A 16,626-nucleotide genomic window follows, 5' to 3' on the forward strand; every position below is an offset into this window, starting at 1 on the left:
GAAATAATAGATGAAATTGACATAACAATTAACTACAATGTTAATCTACTCAAATACACGTTAATACTAGAAGAGATTGCCTAAAATAGGCTAAATTCATGAAATCCAAAGTTCAGCTGCTCTATGCTCCCTAAAACAGATCTGCCCACTGCTAAAAAGTAAAATGTTCTATTTATACTACACAGGAAAAACTGGACAAAAATACCCCTAAGGGTCTGGCGCGGACCGCGTACAAATGTCACGCGGCTGCGGAGGGCAATAAGTCTTCAAGTCTTGCTTCTGGAACTGAGGTATGCGGACCGCATAGATATGTCACGCGGCCGCATAGGCTAAGACGTGCGGACCGCATAGAAATGGGATGCGGCCACGTAGTAGATTTTGCCCAAAACTCAACTCTCTGAACTTTTACCCACGCGGACCGCACTGATTTGATGTGTGGCAGCGTGGGCTTTTGCCTTGATTTTCTGGGTCTCTGAACTTCCATTAGTGCGGACCGCGTGGAATTGATTGCGGACCGCGTGGCTTGACTTCAAACTTGCAAGGTCTCTGAACTCTCCTGCGCGGCCGCGCACCAAATCAGTGCGGTCCGCGAAGGTCATCTTGTTCCCCACTTCAGTTGTCTTTTGACACTTGGCAGATTTCACTCCTTTTTGAGCCGATCTTTGATATTTATCATCTTATCGCTCAAACCTGCAATCAAGTGTAATTTGTAAGCATTTTGGGACTAATATATGGCAATTAATGCAAAAAGCTCAGGTAAGAATGAGTATAAAACATGTAGAAATCACAGTTATCAACTCCCCCAAACTTAAACCTTTGCTTGTCCTCAAGCAAATAAAATGAGACCTATCCCTCAATGGAAAACACCCAAGTAATTCCTGTTTATCCTAAAGTAACATCAACAAGCATCAATTGGGACTAACAATTGCCCTCAATGCGAATGCATCATTAACACATTTAAACTTTGAAAACTTGTGGATCAAGTGCGACACAAGAGCATCAAGAGTTGACACATTTCATCAAGGAACCTTTCTCAATTTCTTTGGTCATTGTGGAACCCAAACTCACACATCCTCGACTTTCCCTGAGTGAACCTCACCTTTTAGAGTATTTGCACACAAATCGAGGTGAATGGACTTCTCTCTCATCTCTCACAAAGAAAAGGCCCTAAGTCCGGCTCTAAGTACCATATGCTTGCCCATTATGTAAGTATCCACTAATGTAGGCTTCCCTCAACTCAAGATCATATAGGGCTTTTGAGGAGTTATTGTGAAGGCTTTGGGTAAAGGTAGGACGTCTTTTTGTTCAAATGGGTTCAATCTTCCCTCAAACACTTCTTTTGATTTATTTTGGCACACTTTCTTGACTCAATTGAGTAATTCACTTCCTTCAAGGGGTTAGAGAGATACATTGTCACTCTTTCTTTTGCAATTCAAACCCTTTCTCCTTTTTATCACTTTTCCACACCTTTTTCACTTTTTTGTTGTCCTTGGATTCCCTTTTTGGTTCTTATTCATTTTTGTCTTTCTTTTTGTCTTTTTCTCCCTTTTTTTTTCATTGCCTTCCTTTTCTTTTTGCTTTTGCGCCTTTTTACCATATTGATGTCTTTCTTGTCTCTCCCCCCAAACTTAGACATTTGCCATTTACTCAAGGGAAGATTTGGTTGCCAAGAGAGGGTTTCGTTAAGAACGGGTATAGGCTTGTAGCTTGGTTCATGAACGAAAAAGGTTTAAGGCTCAAAAGGGTTGAACTAGGGATTATTTCATTGGTAGGTCATGGAAATTGTTCAAATTTTGCATTTTGGATCAAGGAGAGCCTATAATCACGTCTCAAGGCAAGTTCCACCTATGATTTCGCCTCAACAAACATTCAGGGCAAGTTCTAGACCATCGGCTCGGTACTTGGGCTCACGATTCGAATTCTCACTACACACACTCAAGGATTGCCTAAGACGGAGTCGAGGGCCCACAACGACCTTAGATATGATTCAAGCGCACAATGGCCCAAAATGACCACATGATGATTGTTTGGTCAACACAAGAGTCTCAAGGCCACAACTTTCACCATCCTACACACAACATAATGTCTTTGACCATAGGATCAAAGGCAAATGTGCTAGGCCCAAGTGAAGTTTTGCCTAAGGTACCCTTAACTACAAAAACTTGAAAATCAAAAAGAAAAATCAAAAACGGACTCAAACCCTTAAGAAGGTTGTCACTCCATCTATCATTGGGAATAGCCATCTGGTTCGCACAACCTCTACCCTTGGAAAGAACCGTGGCATTAAGAAAACCAAGGGCTTATTGCAAACGCCAAAATAAGACAAAAAGGCTCTGAGCCTAACTTTGCAACTTTGACGAAGAATTTTAACGAGAAATAGAAAAACAAAATGAAAACCGAATGAATATGTACAAAAAGGGAGTAGAATATACAACCAGGGGGGAATGAATATATACATCGAATCTAAAGAGCATCTGGAATGAACAGTTATATACAAACCATCTACCAATTACTAATGTCAACAAGCTAAATGTAAAGATAATATGTACAGTAATCCAGTAGTTAATCTACTGAAATCATCAGCCACAATACTCAATTGCTCTTCTTCGGAAACAAACCGGCGAATTACACCATCGGTGCAAATTTTGAAAAGATACGGCTCATCCCAATAGTAGTCCAAACAATCCCGCTTGAGCCTCTTCCTTTGGTTAGAAGAGAGCTCATACGGAACCACACCGGTAACAAGATAATTGGCAATGTCGGCAAACCATGGCATGTCTAGCATTGAAACCGAGAGGAGTTGTTCATCCGGAAAAGCATCATTTATCTCAAGGCCGTCCAAAGGCCTCCCTTCTTCCTCCAATCGAGACAAGTGGTCCGCCACTTGATTTTCACTACCCTTTCTATAATCTCCAAATCAAATTCTTGAAGAAGAAGCACCCATCTTATTAACCTTGCTTTAGAATCTTTCTTCGTCATCAAATACCTAAGGGCGGTGTGATCGGTATGAATAATCACTTTGGCCCCTATAAGGTATGGGCGAAACTTTTCCATGGCAAAAACAATGGCAAGCAATTCCTTCTCGGTGACCGTGTAGTTCCTTTGAGCTTCATTCATTGTCTTACTTGCGTAGTACACCGGATGGAATATTTTGTTGATCCTTTGGCCCAAGACCGCCCCCACCGCAACATCACTAGCGTCGTACATGAGCTCAAAGGGCAAGCTCCAATTTGGTGCAGTAATGATCGGGGTAGTCGTCAACTTTTGCTTTAGAAGCTCGAAAGCCTCCATACATTTCTCATCAAACACAAATTTAGCATCTTTCTCTAGCAATTTACACAACGGGTTAACTACCTTAGAGAAGTCTTTGATAAATCTTCGGTAGAAACCCGCGTGACCCAGAAAACTCCTCACACCTTTGACAGAAGTAGGGGGAGGGAGCCTTGAGATAACCTCAATTTTCGCCTTATCAACCTCAATCCCTTTTTTTGAAATTTTGTGACCCAACACAATTCCTTCTTCTACCATAAAATGGCATTTCTCCCAATTGAGAACCAAGTTTGTGTCTTCGCATCGGGCCAACACACAATCCAAGTTTTGCAAGCAATCACCAAATGAGTCCCCAACCACACTAAAATCATCCATGAAAACCTCCAAAATGTCCTCCACCATGTCGGTGAAGATTGCCATCATACATCATTGGAAGGTCGCCGGTGCATTGCATAATCCAAATGGCATTCGAGAGAAGGTGAATGTGCCATAAGGACATGTGAAGGTTGTCTTTTCTTAGTCTTCCAAGGCAATGAGAATTTGGTTATAGCCTGAATACCCATCTAGAAAACAATAGAAAGCCCGGGCCGCAAGACGATCAAGCATTTGGTCCAAGAACGGCAATGGGAAATGATCCTTTCTAGTCACCTTGTTCAACTTCCGGTAGTCCATGCATACCCTCCAACCCGTCACCGTACGAGTCGAAATAAGTTCATTGTTGTCATTGGTCACCACTGTCATTCCTCCCTTCTTTGGCACACATTGTACCGGAGAAGTCCACGAACTGTCAGAAATTGGATATACCACACCGACGTCAAGCCACTTGATGACTTCCTTTTTAACCACCTCTTGCATGGCCTCATTGAGTCTCCTTTGATGTTCAAGAGACGGCCGAGCATCCTCCTCCAATATTATCTTGTGCATGCAAAACGCGGGGCTAATGCCCCGAATATCTGCCAAGGTCCATCCAATCGCCCGCTTGCACTTTTGAAGAACCGCCAAAGTGGCATCAACCTGCACGTTAGTCAAGCAAGAAGAAAGAATAAATGGCAAAGTGAAATTAGGACCAAGAAATTCATACCTGAGGTGAGGAGGAAGTGGTTTCAACTCCAACACCGGTGGCTCCTCAATAGATGGCTTGGTGGGAGGAGTTTTGCGATTTTCAAGATCAAGAGATAACTTCCTCGGTTCATAAGAATACGAGCCCATGCCATGTAATGCGTTCACACACTCCACCCTTCTAGCATTATCATCAACATCAATGTTCAATAGCACGGCCTTAAGTGGGTCCTCAACATTTGCCATTGCGCTTGTGTCATCCACTATCACTGCCGTGACAATGTCAACAAACGAGCACACCTCGGTGCTATTTGATTGCCTCATTGATTTGCATACATGGAACACCACCTTTTCATCACCAACACGGAAGGTCAATTCTCCTGCTTCCACATCAACCAAGGCCTTCCCCGTAGCTAGAAAGGGCCTCCCAAGAATAATAGGCACCTCGAAATCCACTTCACAATCCAAAATTACAAAATCAGCCGGCAGTATGAACTTATCAACACGAACAAGGACATCATCAATAATTCCCAAAGGCCGCTTCATTGACCGGTCCGCCATTTAAAGCCTCATAGAAGTTGGACGAGGTTGTTCGATTCCCAAGGTCTTGAAGACCGAATATGGCATTACATTGATACTTGCCCCCAAGTCACAGAGGGCTTTTGCAAAGTCGGCACTTCCAATGGTACATGGGATAGTGAATGCGCCGGGATCCTCAAGTTTTAGAGCCATAGAATGCACAATTGTGCTCACTTGATGGGTCATCTTGATTGTCTCACACTCCATTGATCTCTTTTTTGTAACCAAATCTTTCATGAACTTTGCGTATCCCGGCATTTGCTCGAGTGCCTCCACCAAAGGCACGTTGATAGTCAAACTCTTCATCATTTCAATGAATTTCTTAAATTGGTTGTCACCCTTTTGCTTGGCCAACCGTTGAGGATAGGGCGGAGGAGGTCTAGGTAAGGGTGCCTTGGCTTTGGGTATATCAATGACGTGTTCCCTAGACGGGTTCATAGCCTCTTGAGTCTCCTCCTCACCTTCATCAATTTCAATTCTCACATCATCATTTGCACTTGGTTCAACAACATCCTCAACTACCAACGGGATCTCATCATTTTGCAACTCATCTTCATCCACCGTAACTTGGTTTCCTCTTGAGGCATGCACATTACCGCCTCTTACACTTTGCGTTGTCACTGCCATCACATGATTATTGGGCCTACCCTTGGGGTTTACTACCGTATCACTTGGTAGAGCACCCTTTGGGCGAGTATTTAACTATTGAGAGATTTGGCCTAATTACACTTCCAAGTTCCGGATAGATGTGTTATGCAAAGCTAATTGGGCCTCGGAATCTTGACTCTTTTTCATCATTTGCTCGAACATGCTCTCTATTCGACCCATGTCATTGCCCGACGAACTCGACCCTTGAGATTGAAACGGAGGCGGGTTATTGGGTTGTTGATACATTGGGGGCCTTTGAAAGCCTTGCCCCCTATTACCTTGTCCACTATTGTTGTTCCAATTGTTGTTCCCGTTCCAATTACCTTGATTCCCCGAATTATTGTTCCCCCAATTGCCTCCTTGATTGTTGTTGTAATTCCAATTGCCACCTTGTTGATTGCCCCAATTTCCTTGGGCTCTCCATTGTTGATTCCCTTGATTACCTCTATTCCCTTGGTAGTTGTTGACATATTGGACTTCCTCACTTTGGTCATCAAAACCTTCGTTCGAATATCCACCACCATCATTGTTGTTGTCATATTGTTCACAATTACTTTGAGGTTGTTGTCCTCTTTGCCTCCTTTTCAACATAGCAACCCCATCCATTGCGTTGACTTGGCGCGGGTTTTGGACTTGTTGCAATTGCGCCTTTGCCAATTGATTCATAGTTGTTGTAAGCTCGGCTATAGCTTGACCATGATCGTGCAATTCCTTGTGCAAATGGATGACTGTGGGGTCATCTTGGGGCACGTTTGCTCGGCTTTGCAATGCCGAAGAGGTGTCGGCCATTTCATCCAGTACATCACATGCCTCTTGGTAAGAAAGTTTCATAAAATTCCCTCCGACCAATTGGTTCACAATGCATTGATTTGTGGTGTTGATGCCCCGATAAAAGGTTTGTTGCATCATAGCCTCGGTCATGTCGTTATTAGGGCACTCTTTCACCATTGTTCTATATCTTTCCCATATCTCATGCAAAGGTTCCGTTGGCTCTTGCTTGAAAGCTAGAATTTCATCTCGAAGAGCTGCCATATGACTTGGAGAGAAGAACTTGGCAATAAATTTGTCCGCCAATTCATCCCATGTTGTAATAGAATGATTGGGGAGCCTTTCTAACCAATCCAATGCTTTACCCCGAAGAGAAAACGAGAAAAGCCTCAATCTCAACGCATCCTCGGACACGTTTGTCTGCTTGCTACCCTAACATGTATCCACGAACCCCTTCAAGTGCTTGTAGACATTTTGATCGGAGGCACCCGTGAAATAACCTTTTTGCTCGAGCAATGTCAGCATAACATTTGTGATTTGAAAGTTCTCCGCACGGATTCGGGGAGGAACAATAGCACTGGCGTATCCTTGATTTGGTAGAACTCTGGGAGCCACTCTCGGCGGTTGCAGAGGAGGGTCTGGAATGTTGATGTTCTCATTTGCATTTATATTGACATGTCGGCCTCTCCGTGGAAGTTGAGGTAAGACCTCATCTTGTTCTAGATCTTCTACCTCCTCTCCTGCTATCACACTGCCGAGAGAGTCATTTTAATTAAGAGTCATTGTACCTGATTGATCGGCACACACCAAGTTAGTAAATAAGAAGGAAAGAGAAGCAAAACACAATACTAGTTGCACAAATAGTCAACACCGTAAAATTCCCCGACAACGACACCAAAAAGTGATCGCAGCGGACTCGACCTGAGGAAGAGTGGGCGCTGATACTTTTACCTAATAGCGGTATCGGGGTCAATTTTCCACAGGGAACTTCAATTTGGAGTTGCGTGTTTGTGTAGTCTAGGACTATGTTTTAGCTCCTAATTGATCTTCTAACATTTTTGGTTTTCTTTTGATTAATAGCTACAATTTATCAACTACAATTGTAAAGCTAAGTTATGCTAAAATTATGATTCTAAGTTGTAAAGTTGTATGCAATATAGAGAAAGGCACTAGGGCCGTGGCATGTACCTAGGTGGTCAACTAACGGGTAGAGATTCCTAATGCAAGAATGATGACTATGGGACTTATGCTATAACCATTGCACTTTTGCACTCACTCTCACACCTCTCGGTAGAGAGAGTGATTTTGCCCAATTGACTCTCTCGAGACCAATTGGGTAGGCCAATTTGCCCAAGCAACTTATGGTTCAAGTTGGGTAATTACTCTCTCGAGGTTTAACCCGTTAATTGGGACTACCATTCTCATGGGTCCATCCCAATTCCTTGTTAGAATTAATCTTGGGGTCATAGACTCTCTTTCTCAAGAAGAGTCAAGACTCACTAAGCTAGACTTAGTGTTTGCAACCACCAAATCTTAATGAAAACATAAGATTAATTCAAATAACAAATACCCAACATCATTCATGCACTAAACAATCACACCCATTAATTACCCACACTAGGGTTGAGCCACAACCCTAGCTAATGGGTTCTGCTAGCCATAATAGGAACAGAAATTGAAGAAATAATAGATGAAATTGACATAACAATTAACTACAATGTTAATCTACTCAAATACACGTTAATACTAGAAGAGATTGCCCAAAATAAGCTAAATTCATGAAATCCCAAGTTCAGCTGCTCTATGCTCTCTAAAACAGATCTGCCCACTGCTAAAAAGTAAAATGTTCTATTTATACTACACAGGAAAAACTGGACAAAAATACCCCTGAGGGTCTAGCGCGGACCGCGTACAAATGTCACGCGGCCGCGGAGGGCAATAAGTCTTTAAGTCTTGCTTCTGGAACTGAGGTATGCGGACCGCACAGATATATCACGCAGCCGCATAGGCTAAGACGCACGGACCACATAGAAATGGGATGCGGCCACGTAGTAGATTTTGCCCAAAACTCAACTCTCTGAACTTTTACCCACGCGGACCGCACTGATTTGATGTGCGGCCGCGTGGGCTTTTGCCTTGATTTTCTGGGTCTCTGAACTTCCATCAGTGCGGACCGCGTTGAATTGATTGCGGACCGCGTGGCTTGACTTCAAACTTGCAAGGTCTCTGAACTCTCCTGCGCGGCCGCGCACCAAATCAGTGTGGTCCGCACAGGTCATCTTGTTCCCCACTTCAGTTGTCTTTTGACACTTGGCAGATTTCACTCCTTTTTGAGCCGATCTTTGATATTTATCATCTTGTCGCTCAAACCTGCAATCAAGTGTAATTTGTAAGCATTTTGGGACTAATATATGGCAATTAATGCAAAAAGCTCAGGTAAGAATGAGTATAAAACATGTAGAAATCACAGTTATCAAATATCCCGACAAATCGAAATAGCAGAAATAAACTTGGGGAAAGCAGTTTATAGGGGATCATGGCATTAATTTTTAAGACGACTGGCCGGGTCGTCACATCCTCCTACACTTAAACATTCGTTTGTCCTGGAACGAGCATAGAGACATACCTGAAGTAGTGAAAAGATGAGGATAACGGCTGCACATATCCTGCTCGGTCTCCCAGGTCGCCTCCTCGACCGGCTGGCCTCGCCACTAAACTTTCACTGATGCAATGTTCTTTGACCTCAGCTTTCTGACCTGCCTGTCCAATATTGCCACTGGCTCCTCAACATAAGATAGATCCTTGTCCAACTGGACTGAACTAAAATCCAACACGTGCGACGGGTCACCGTGATACCTCCGGAGCATCGAAACATGAAATACTGGATGAACTCCGGCCAAGCTGGGAGGTAAGGCAAGCTCATAAACAATCTCCCCAACACGCCTCAATATCTCAAAAGGCTAATAAATCTCAGACTCAACTTTCCTTTCTTCCCGAATCTCATGACGCCCTTCATAGGCAAAACCCGAAGTAGAACCCGCTCTCCAACCATATAGGAAACATCACGAACCTTCCGGTCCGCATAACTCTTATGTCTAGACTGGGCTGTATGGAGTCTATCTTGAATCACCTTAACCTTCTCTAAAGCATCCTGTACCAAGTCTGTGCCCAATAGTCTAGCCTCACCCAGCTCAAACCAACCCACAGGGGATCTACACCGCCTCCCATATATAGCCTCATACGGTGCCATCTGGATGCTGGACTGATAGTTGTTGTTATAAGCAAACTCCACCAATGGTAAGAACTGATCCCAAGACCCTCCAAACTCAATCACACATGCACGGAGCATATCCTCAAGAATCTAAATAGTGTGCTCGGACTGTCCGTCCATCTGAGGGTGGAATGTTGTACTCAACTCCACCCGAGTACCCAACTCATGCTGAACGGCCCTCCAGAACCGTGATGTGAACTGAGTACCCCTATCTGAGATGATGGACACTAGAATACCATGCAGATGAACAATCTCCCAGATATAAATCTCTGCCAATCGCTCCGAAGAATAAGTAATACACACAAGAATAAAATGAGCGAACTTGGTCAGCCGATCTACAATCACCCAAATAGCATAAAGTCCGTGGGAGCCCAACTACAAAGTCCATGGTGATCCGCTCCCACTTCCATTCCGGAATCTCTATGTACTGAAGCAACCCACCCGGTCTCTGGTGCTCATACTTCACCTGTTGACAGTTGAAGCACCGAGCTACAAATCTAACTATATCCTTCTTCATTCGCCTCCACCAGTAGTGCTGCCTCAAATCCTGATACATCTTCGTGGCACCCAGATGAATGGAATACCGCGAGCTATGGGCCTCCTCCATAATCAACTCCCGAAGCCCATCAACATTGGGTACACAAATCTGACCCTGCATCCTCAATACCCCATCATCACCAATAGTCACATCTCTGGCATCACCGTTATGAACTTTGTCCTCGAGGACAAGCAAATAAGGGTCATCATACTATCGCTCCCTAATACGATCAAATAAGGAAGACCGAGAAACCACGCAAGCTAGAACCCAACTGAGCTCTGAAAGATCCAATCTCACAAACAGGTTAGCTAAGGCCTGAACATCCATCGCCATAGGCCTCTCTGATGCTGATAAATATGCCAAACTCCCCAAACTCTCCGCCCGGCGACTCAAGGCATCAACCACTATATTGGCCTTGCCCGGGTGATACAAAATGGTGATATCATAGTCCTTCAGCAACTCTAACCACCTCCTCTGGCACAAATTTAGATCATTTTGCTTGAACAGGTGCTGCAAGCTCTGATGGTCCATATAAATTTCACAAGGCACACCGTATAAGTAATGGCGCCAAATCTTCAGGGCATGAACAATGACAGCTAACTCAAGGTCATGAACAAGGTAGTTCTTCTCATGTATCTTCAATTCTATGGACGCGTAGGCAATCACCCTACCGTCCTGCATTAACACCACTCTGAGGCCAATCCTCGAGGCATTACAATAGACCGTATAAGACCCCGAACCTATAGGCAGTATCAAAATTGGGGCTGTGATCAAAGCTGTCTTGAGCTTTTGAAAGCTCGCCTCACACTCCTCCTTCCGCTGGAACGGAGCACCCTTTTAGTTCAATCTGGTTGTAGGGGCTGCAATCGATGAAAACCCCTCAACAAAATGATGGTAGTAACCCGCCAAGCCAAGGAAACTACAGATCTTTGTAGCTGAGGATGGTCTGGGCCAACTCTGTACGGCCTCTATCTTCTTCAGATCCACTTGAATACCCATACTCGATACCACATGGCCTAGGAATGCCACTGAATCCAACCAAAACTCATATTTCGAGAACTTAGCATATAACTTCTTCTCTTTCAAAGTCTGAAGCACAGTCCTTAGGTGCTGCTCATGATCTTCCCGACTCCGGGAATACACCAGAATATCATCAATAAAGATAATGATGAATGAGTCAAGATACGGCCGGAACACACTGTGCATCAAATGCATAAAGGCTGCTGGGGCATTGGTCAGCCCAAATGACATAACAAGGAACTCGTAATGACCATACCGAGTCCTGAAAGCAGTCTTCGGGATATCTGGCTCACGAATCTTCAACTGATGGTAACCTGAGCGCAAATCAATCTTAGAAAACACCTGTGTGCCCTGAAGCTGGTCAAACAGATCATTAATACGAGGCAAAGGATAATGGTTCAACTGGCATTAATCAATACACATACGCATAGAACCATCCTTTTTCTTCACAAACAAGACAGGAGCACCCCAAGGTGATACACTAGGCCGAATAAAACCCTTGTCAAGTAATTCCTGTAACTGATCCTTCAACTCCTTCAACTCAGGAGGATCCATACGATACGGAGGAATAAAAATGGGTTGAGTTCCCGACAACAGATCAATGCCAAAATCAATATCTCTATTAGGCGACATGCTTGGAAGATCAGCTGGAAACATATCGGGAAAATCTCGTACTACTAGGACTGAATCAACTAAAGGGGTATCAACACTGACATCTCTCACATAAGCTAAGTGCACATCACACCCCTTCTCAACCATACGCTGAGCTTTAAGAAAAGAAATAACTCTACTGGGAGTGTGATCTAAAGTACCCCTCTACTCAACATGCGGTACACCTGGCATAGTTAGCGCCACGGTTTTGGCGTGACAATCACGAATAGCATAATGGGGTGACAACCAGTCCATGCCCAAGATAATATCAAAATCTACCATGCTGAGCAACAATAAATCGGCTCTGGTATCAAAACCACTAAGAGCAACCAAACACGACCGATAGATGCGGTCTACAACAATAGAATCTCCCATAGGAGTAGAAACATAAATAGAAAAACTCAAAGAATCCCATGGTACACCTAAATACGGAGCAAAATAAGAAGACACATAAGAGTAAGTAGAGCCTGGATCGAATAGAACCGATGCATCTCTGTGGCAAACCAATATAATACCTATGATGACAGAATCGGAGGCAACAACCTCGGTACGAGCAGGAAGGGCATAGTATCTGGCCTGGCCTGGCCTCCCCCTCTAGGGCGACCTCTACCTCCCCGACCTCTACCTCTAGCTGGCTGAGCAGGTGGGGTAGCAAATGGAGCTATAATCATAGCCTGTGAACTTTGCGGGGCATGCTGTGGCTGAGAAGTCTGTGGAGGTGTACTCCTCCCAAGTCTAGGGCAATCCCTCACCACGTGGCATGTGCCACCACACTCAAAACAAGCTCTGGGAGGACGTGGCAGTGGGAACTATGCGGTACGGGTACCCCAAGACCCCTGAACACCTGAAATACTGTGTGAAATCAGAGATGAAAATTGAGCTGGCTGACCCACAAAACCTCTACCATGCCATACTCTTCCTCCACAATAAGGACCAGTGGGTCTCTCCAGTCTACAAGGTCTCCTTAATTCCCTATACTCTTTCTCCTGACCTCGTCTGTCCTCTCTCTCGTGGACCCACCTGTCCTCTACTCGGCAAGAGGTCCTTACCAGCCACTGAACTAACGTACCAAACATGCTCAGGAACTATGCAAATCTCTCCTGAAAGGCTGGAGCAGTAGTAGCAGTAGGCGTATCAGGTGCCTGGACTCCGACTGGAACTGCGGGTGGTACCTCGGCGGCAGCTCGCGCAGGTGCTCTGGTTGTACCACGTGCGTGTCTTCGGCCTCTACCCCAACCCCGGCCTCTGACAGCTACAGTAGAGGGCACGGGGTGCCTGATCATCTCGGGTAGCACGTGTCCTCACCATCTGTGAGAGAATAGAAGACAGAAGTTTAGAATTGTGATGTCAAAATATCGCACGACAAGGAATCAAATTAAGTGGAAATTTTCCTAACAGTTACATAGCCTCTCATAGATAAGTACAGACATCTCCATACCGATCAGCGAGACTCTAATAAACCAGCTTGTGATCCATGACTTCTATGAGCCTAGAGCTCTGATACCAACTTGTCACGACCTTGGTTAGCCCTCTGTGAACCACCGTGATGGCACCTAGTCTCTATGACTAGGTAAGCCTAAAATACGGAAGATAAACCAAATTTGCGGAAGAAAACAATTTAATGCATAAATAGGGTAATAAAACAACATTTAAAAGTGTCGCTCGGCATACACAATATTAACTCTTAAAACCAATACATTTTTCCAAAACCCGGAAATGCATGAATCACAAGCTAAGAAGTACATAAGAAGCTCTAACTCCAGAAATGTCTAACCAAAAAGAGAATACTGAAGGGATATACTATTACAGAAAGATAGAAAGGGACTCCTCGGTCTGCGGATGCGGTAGATATACCTCGAAGTCTCTACAGAAGCGCCTCGCCTCAAGGATGATAAGACAGATTGAAAGTACCTGGATCTGCACATGACAAAACATGCGTAGAAGGGGCATGAGTACACCACAACGGTACTCAGTAAGTGCCAAGCCTAACCTCGGTCGGGTAGTGACAAGGAAGCTCAGAGCCCTATTGAGATAAAATAAAGAATATAAGACATGACAGTATAAGATAAGCAGTACAACTGAAAACTAACGATAAGAATTTAATACAGGAAAACAAGGAATTCAATAATTGAAACAGAGGCAAAATAATCACAAGGAAATAATCAAGGATCTCTCAGTATCCCGAGGATCTCTTAGTACCCTCAATATATGCAGGGATCTCTTGGTATCCCAAGGATCTCTCGGTATCCACAATATATGCTAGGGATCTCTTGGTATCCCGAGGATCTCTCGGTATCCTCAATATATGCTAGGGATCTCTTGGTATCCCGAGGATCTCTCGGTATCCTCAATATATGCTGGGGATCTCTCGGTATCCCGAGGATCTCTCGGTATCCCGAGGATCTCAAGGTATCCTCAATGTATGATAGGGATCTCTCGGTATCCCGAGGATCTCTTGGTATCCTCAATGTATGATAGGGATCTCTTGGTATCCCGAGGATCTCTTGGTATCCTCAATGTACGTGCTAGGGATCTCTCGGTATCCCGCACTTCAGCTTAAATCGTAAATGCGTACAGGGGATCTCCTAGGATGTCGTCCCGTAGTCCCAAAGTAAAACACACAACAATGGCACAAGGAATACTCAAATAAACTCAACTTCATAACAAGGTAACCCAGACAATTCTAACCCAACATGCTTCGCGTAATACAAATAAGGCAGTTAAAGTAAATAAAATAATTAAGTCAATTAGACATGTTTCTCTAACTAACAGCAGGTTTAAAAGTGCAAGTAGAATAAATAGAAAGGGAAAACACAATTAAAGTTACTTAATGAAAACTGGATTTTCAATAATTAGCACAAGTATGCACTCATCACCTCACGTATAAGGCATTTCAATTATCACAATACCAATCCTAAGGGGAAAGTCCCCCATGCAAGGTTAGACAAGCCACTTACCACGAACGACTCAATAATCAATCCGAAACCACACTCTTGCCCCGAGTACTCGACTCCAAATGGCCCAAATCTATTCAATTCAGTTGCATAATGTAAATAACACTTCAAGTAACTGATTCTACAATTAAAGTCTAAGCTAATACGCAAAATTATGTAAAATAACCAAAATATCCCTTGGGCCCAAGTCTCGGAATCATGTGAAATTTATATTTTTAGAAACCCCGTACTCTCACGAGTCTATACATAACAAGAACAATAAAATTGGAGTCCACATGACCCCTCAAATCCTCATTTAAAGTTCTCTTAAACTCGAGCCCTAAATACCCATTCTTCCCAAAATTTTCACCACTAATTAGGTCTTTAATCACATAAAATCGAGTTATGAAGTAAAGGATGTTACCTCCAAGTGATTCCCCTTTGTTTTCCTAAAATAATCTCTCTCAAAAGCTTCAAACTCGGATGAAAATGGTGAAAGAATAGCTCAAAATCGCAAAGACAACTATTTATATGTTCTGCCCAGCGATTCCCACATTTGTGGCCTTGGGACCGTATCTGCGGAAACTACGTTGTATCTGTGACTTTCATTTAAATGCCAGCTTCCGCATCCACGGAACTCTAACTGCAGGAGCAGTTTCACTTCTGTGAACATTTCACCGCATCTACGGTTCCTGAAAAATCCCCAAATTCCGCTTCTGCAGTCTCTACGCCACTTCTGCGGCTCCGTATCTGCGGTCCCCAAACTGCAGATGCGAAAGTACCAGAAGCAGCAAAAAAAATACAGCAGCTGCAACATTTCCTCAAACTTTTCGTTAACCATCCGAAATCACCCCGAGGCCCCCGGGACCTCAACCAAAACCACAAACATCGCGTAATACCTTATTCAAACTTGTACCAATCCTTAAAACACTTACAACAACATCAAAACCTCGAATTAACCAAGGATTTAAGCCTAAGAACTCCAAATTTTCTCAAAATACGCTTTCGATCTAAAAGTCTATCACAACGCGTCCGAACGACCTAAAATTTTGCACACACGTCACATTCAACACTACGGAGATACTCCTACCTCCAGAATTCCATTCCGACCCTTGGATCAAAATCTCACTATCGGACCGGAAACTTCAAAAATTTAACGTTCGGCATTTCAAGCCTGAATTAGCTACTGAACTCCAAAACACAATCCGAACACGCTCCTAACCCCGAAATCACTCAACGGAGCTAAGGAACCATCAGATTTCTATTCCGAGGCCGCCTTCACACTGTTCCGACTACGGTCAACTTTCCAACACTTAAGCTCTCATTTAGGGACTAAGTGTCCCAAAACTCTCCGAGCTCAAAACTGAACATCCCAGCAGATCGAAATAGTTGAAATAAACTTGGGAAAAGCAGTTAATAAGGGATCAGGGCATTAATTCTTAAGATGACCAGCCGGGTCGTCATAGTAAACGACCTAGGAATCGGTATTTGAAGGTTTTAATAGGTTCATATGATGATTTTGGACTTAGGCATATGTTCGGGTTGAGTATCGGGTTTCGGTACTTATTGTGGAATGTTGGCAATTCGAAGGTTTTAGAATTCCCTAAGTTTGGTTTGAAGTGGACTTTAGTGTTATTGATGTCCGTTTGAGGTTTTGAGCCTCAGAATAGGTTTGTACCATAATTTATGACTTGTACGTAAAGTTTGGCATCATTCCGAAATTTTAAAGTGTAATTCAGACGCGTTCGTCGAAGTTTGAATGTTTGAAAGATAAAAGGAGGATTTGATCGCTGATTCATGGTTTTGATGTTATTTGGTGTGATTTGAGGCTTTGAGTAGGTTTGTGTTATGTTTTGGGGCTGATTTTTGTAAATGGACGGGGTCTTGGG

The sequence above is a fragment of the Nicotiana sylvestris genome, chromosome 1 (assembly GCF_000393655.2).
Source record: "Nicotiana sylvestris chromosome 1, ASM39365v2, whole genome shotgun sequence".
In the NCBI taxonomy this organism is placed as follows: Eukaryota; Viridiplantae; Streptophyta; class Magnoliopsida; order Solanales; family Solanaceae; genus Nicotiana; species Nicotiana sylvestris.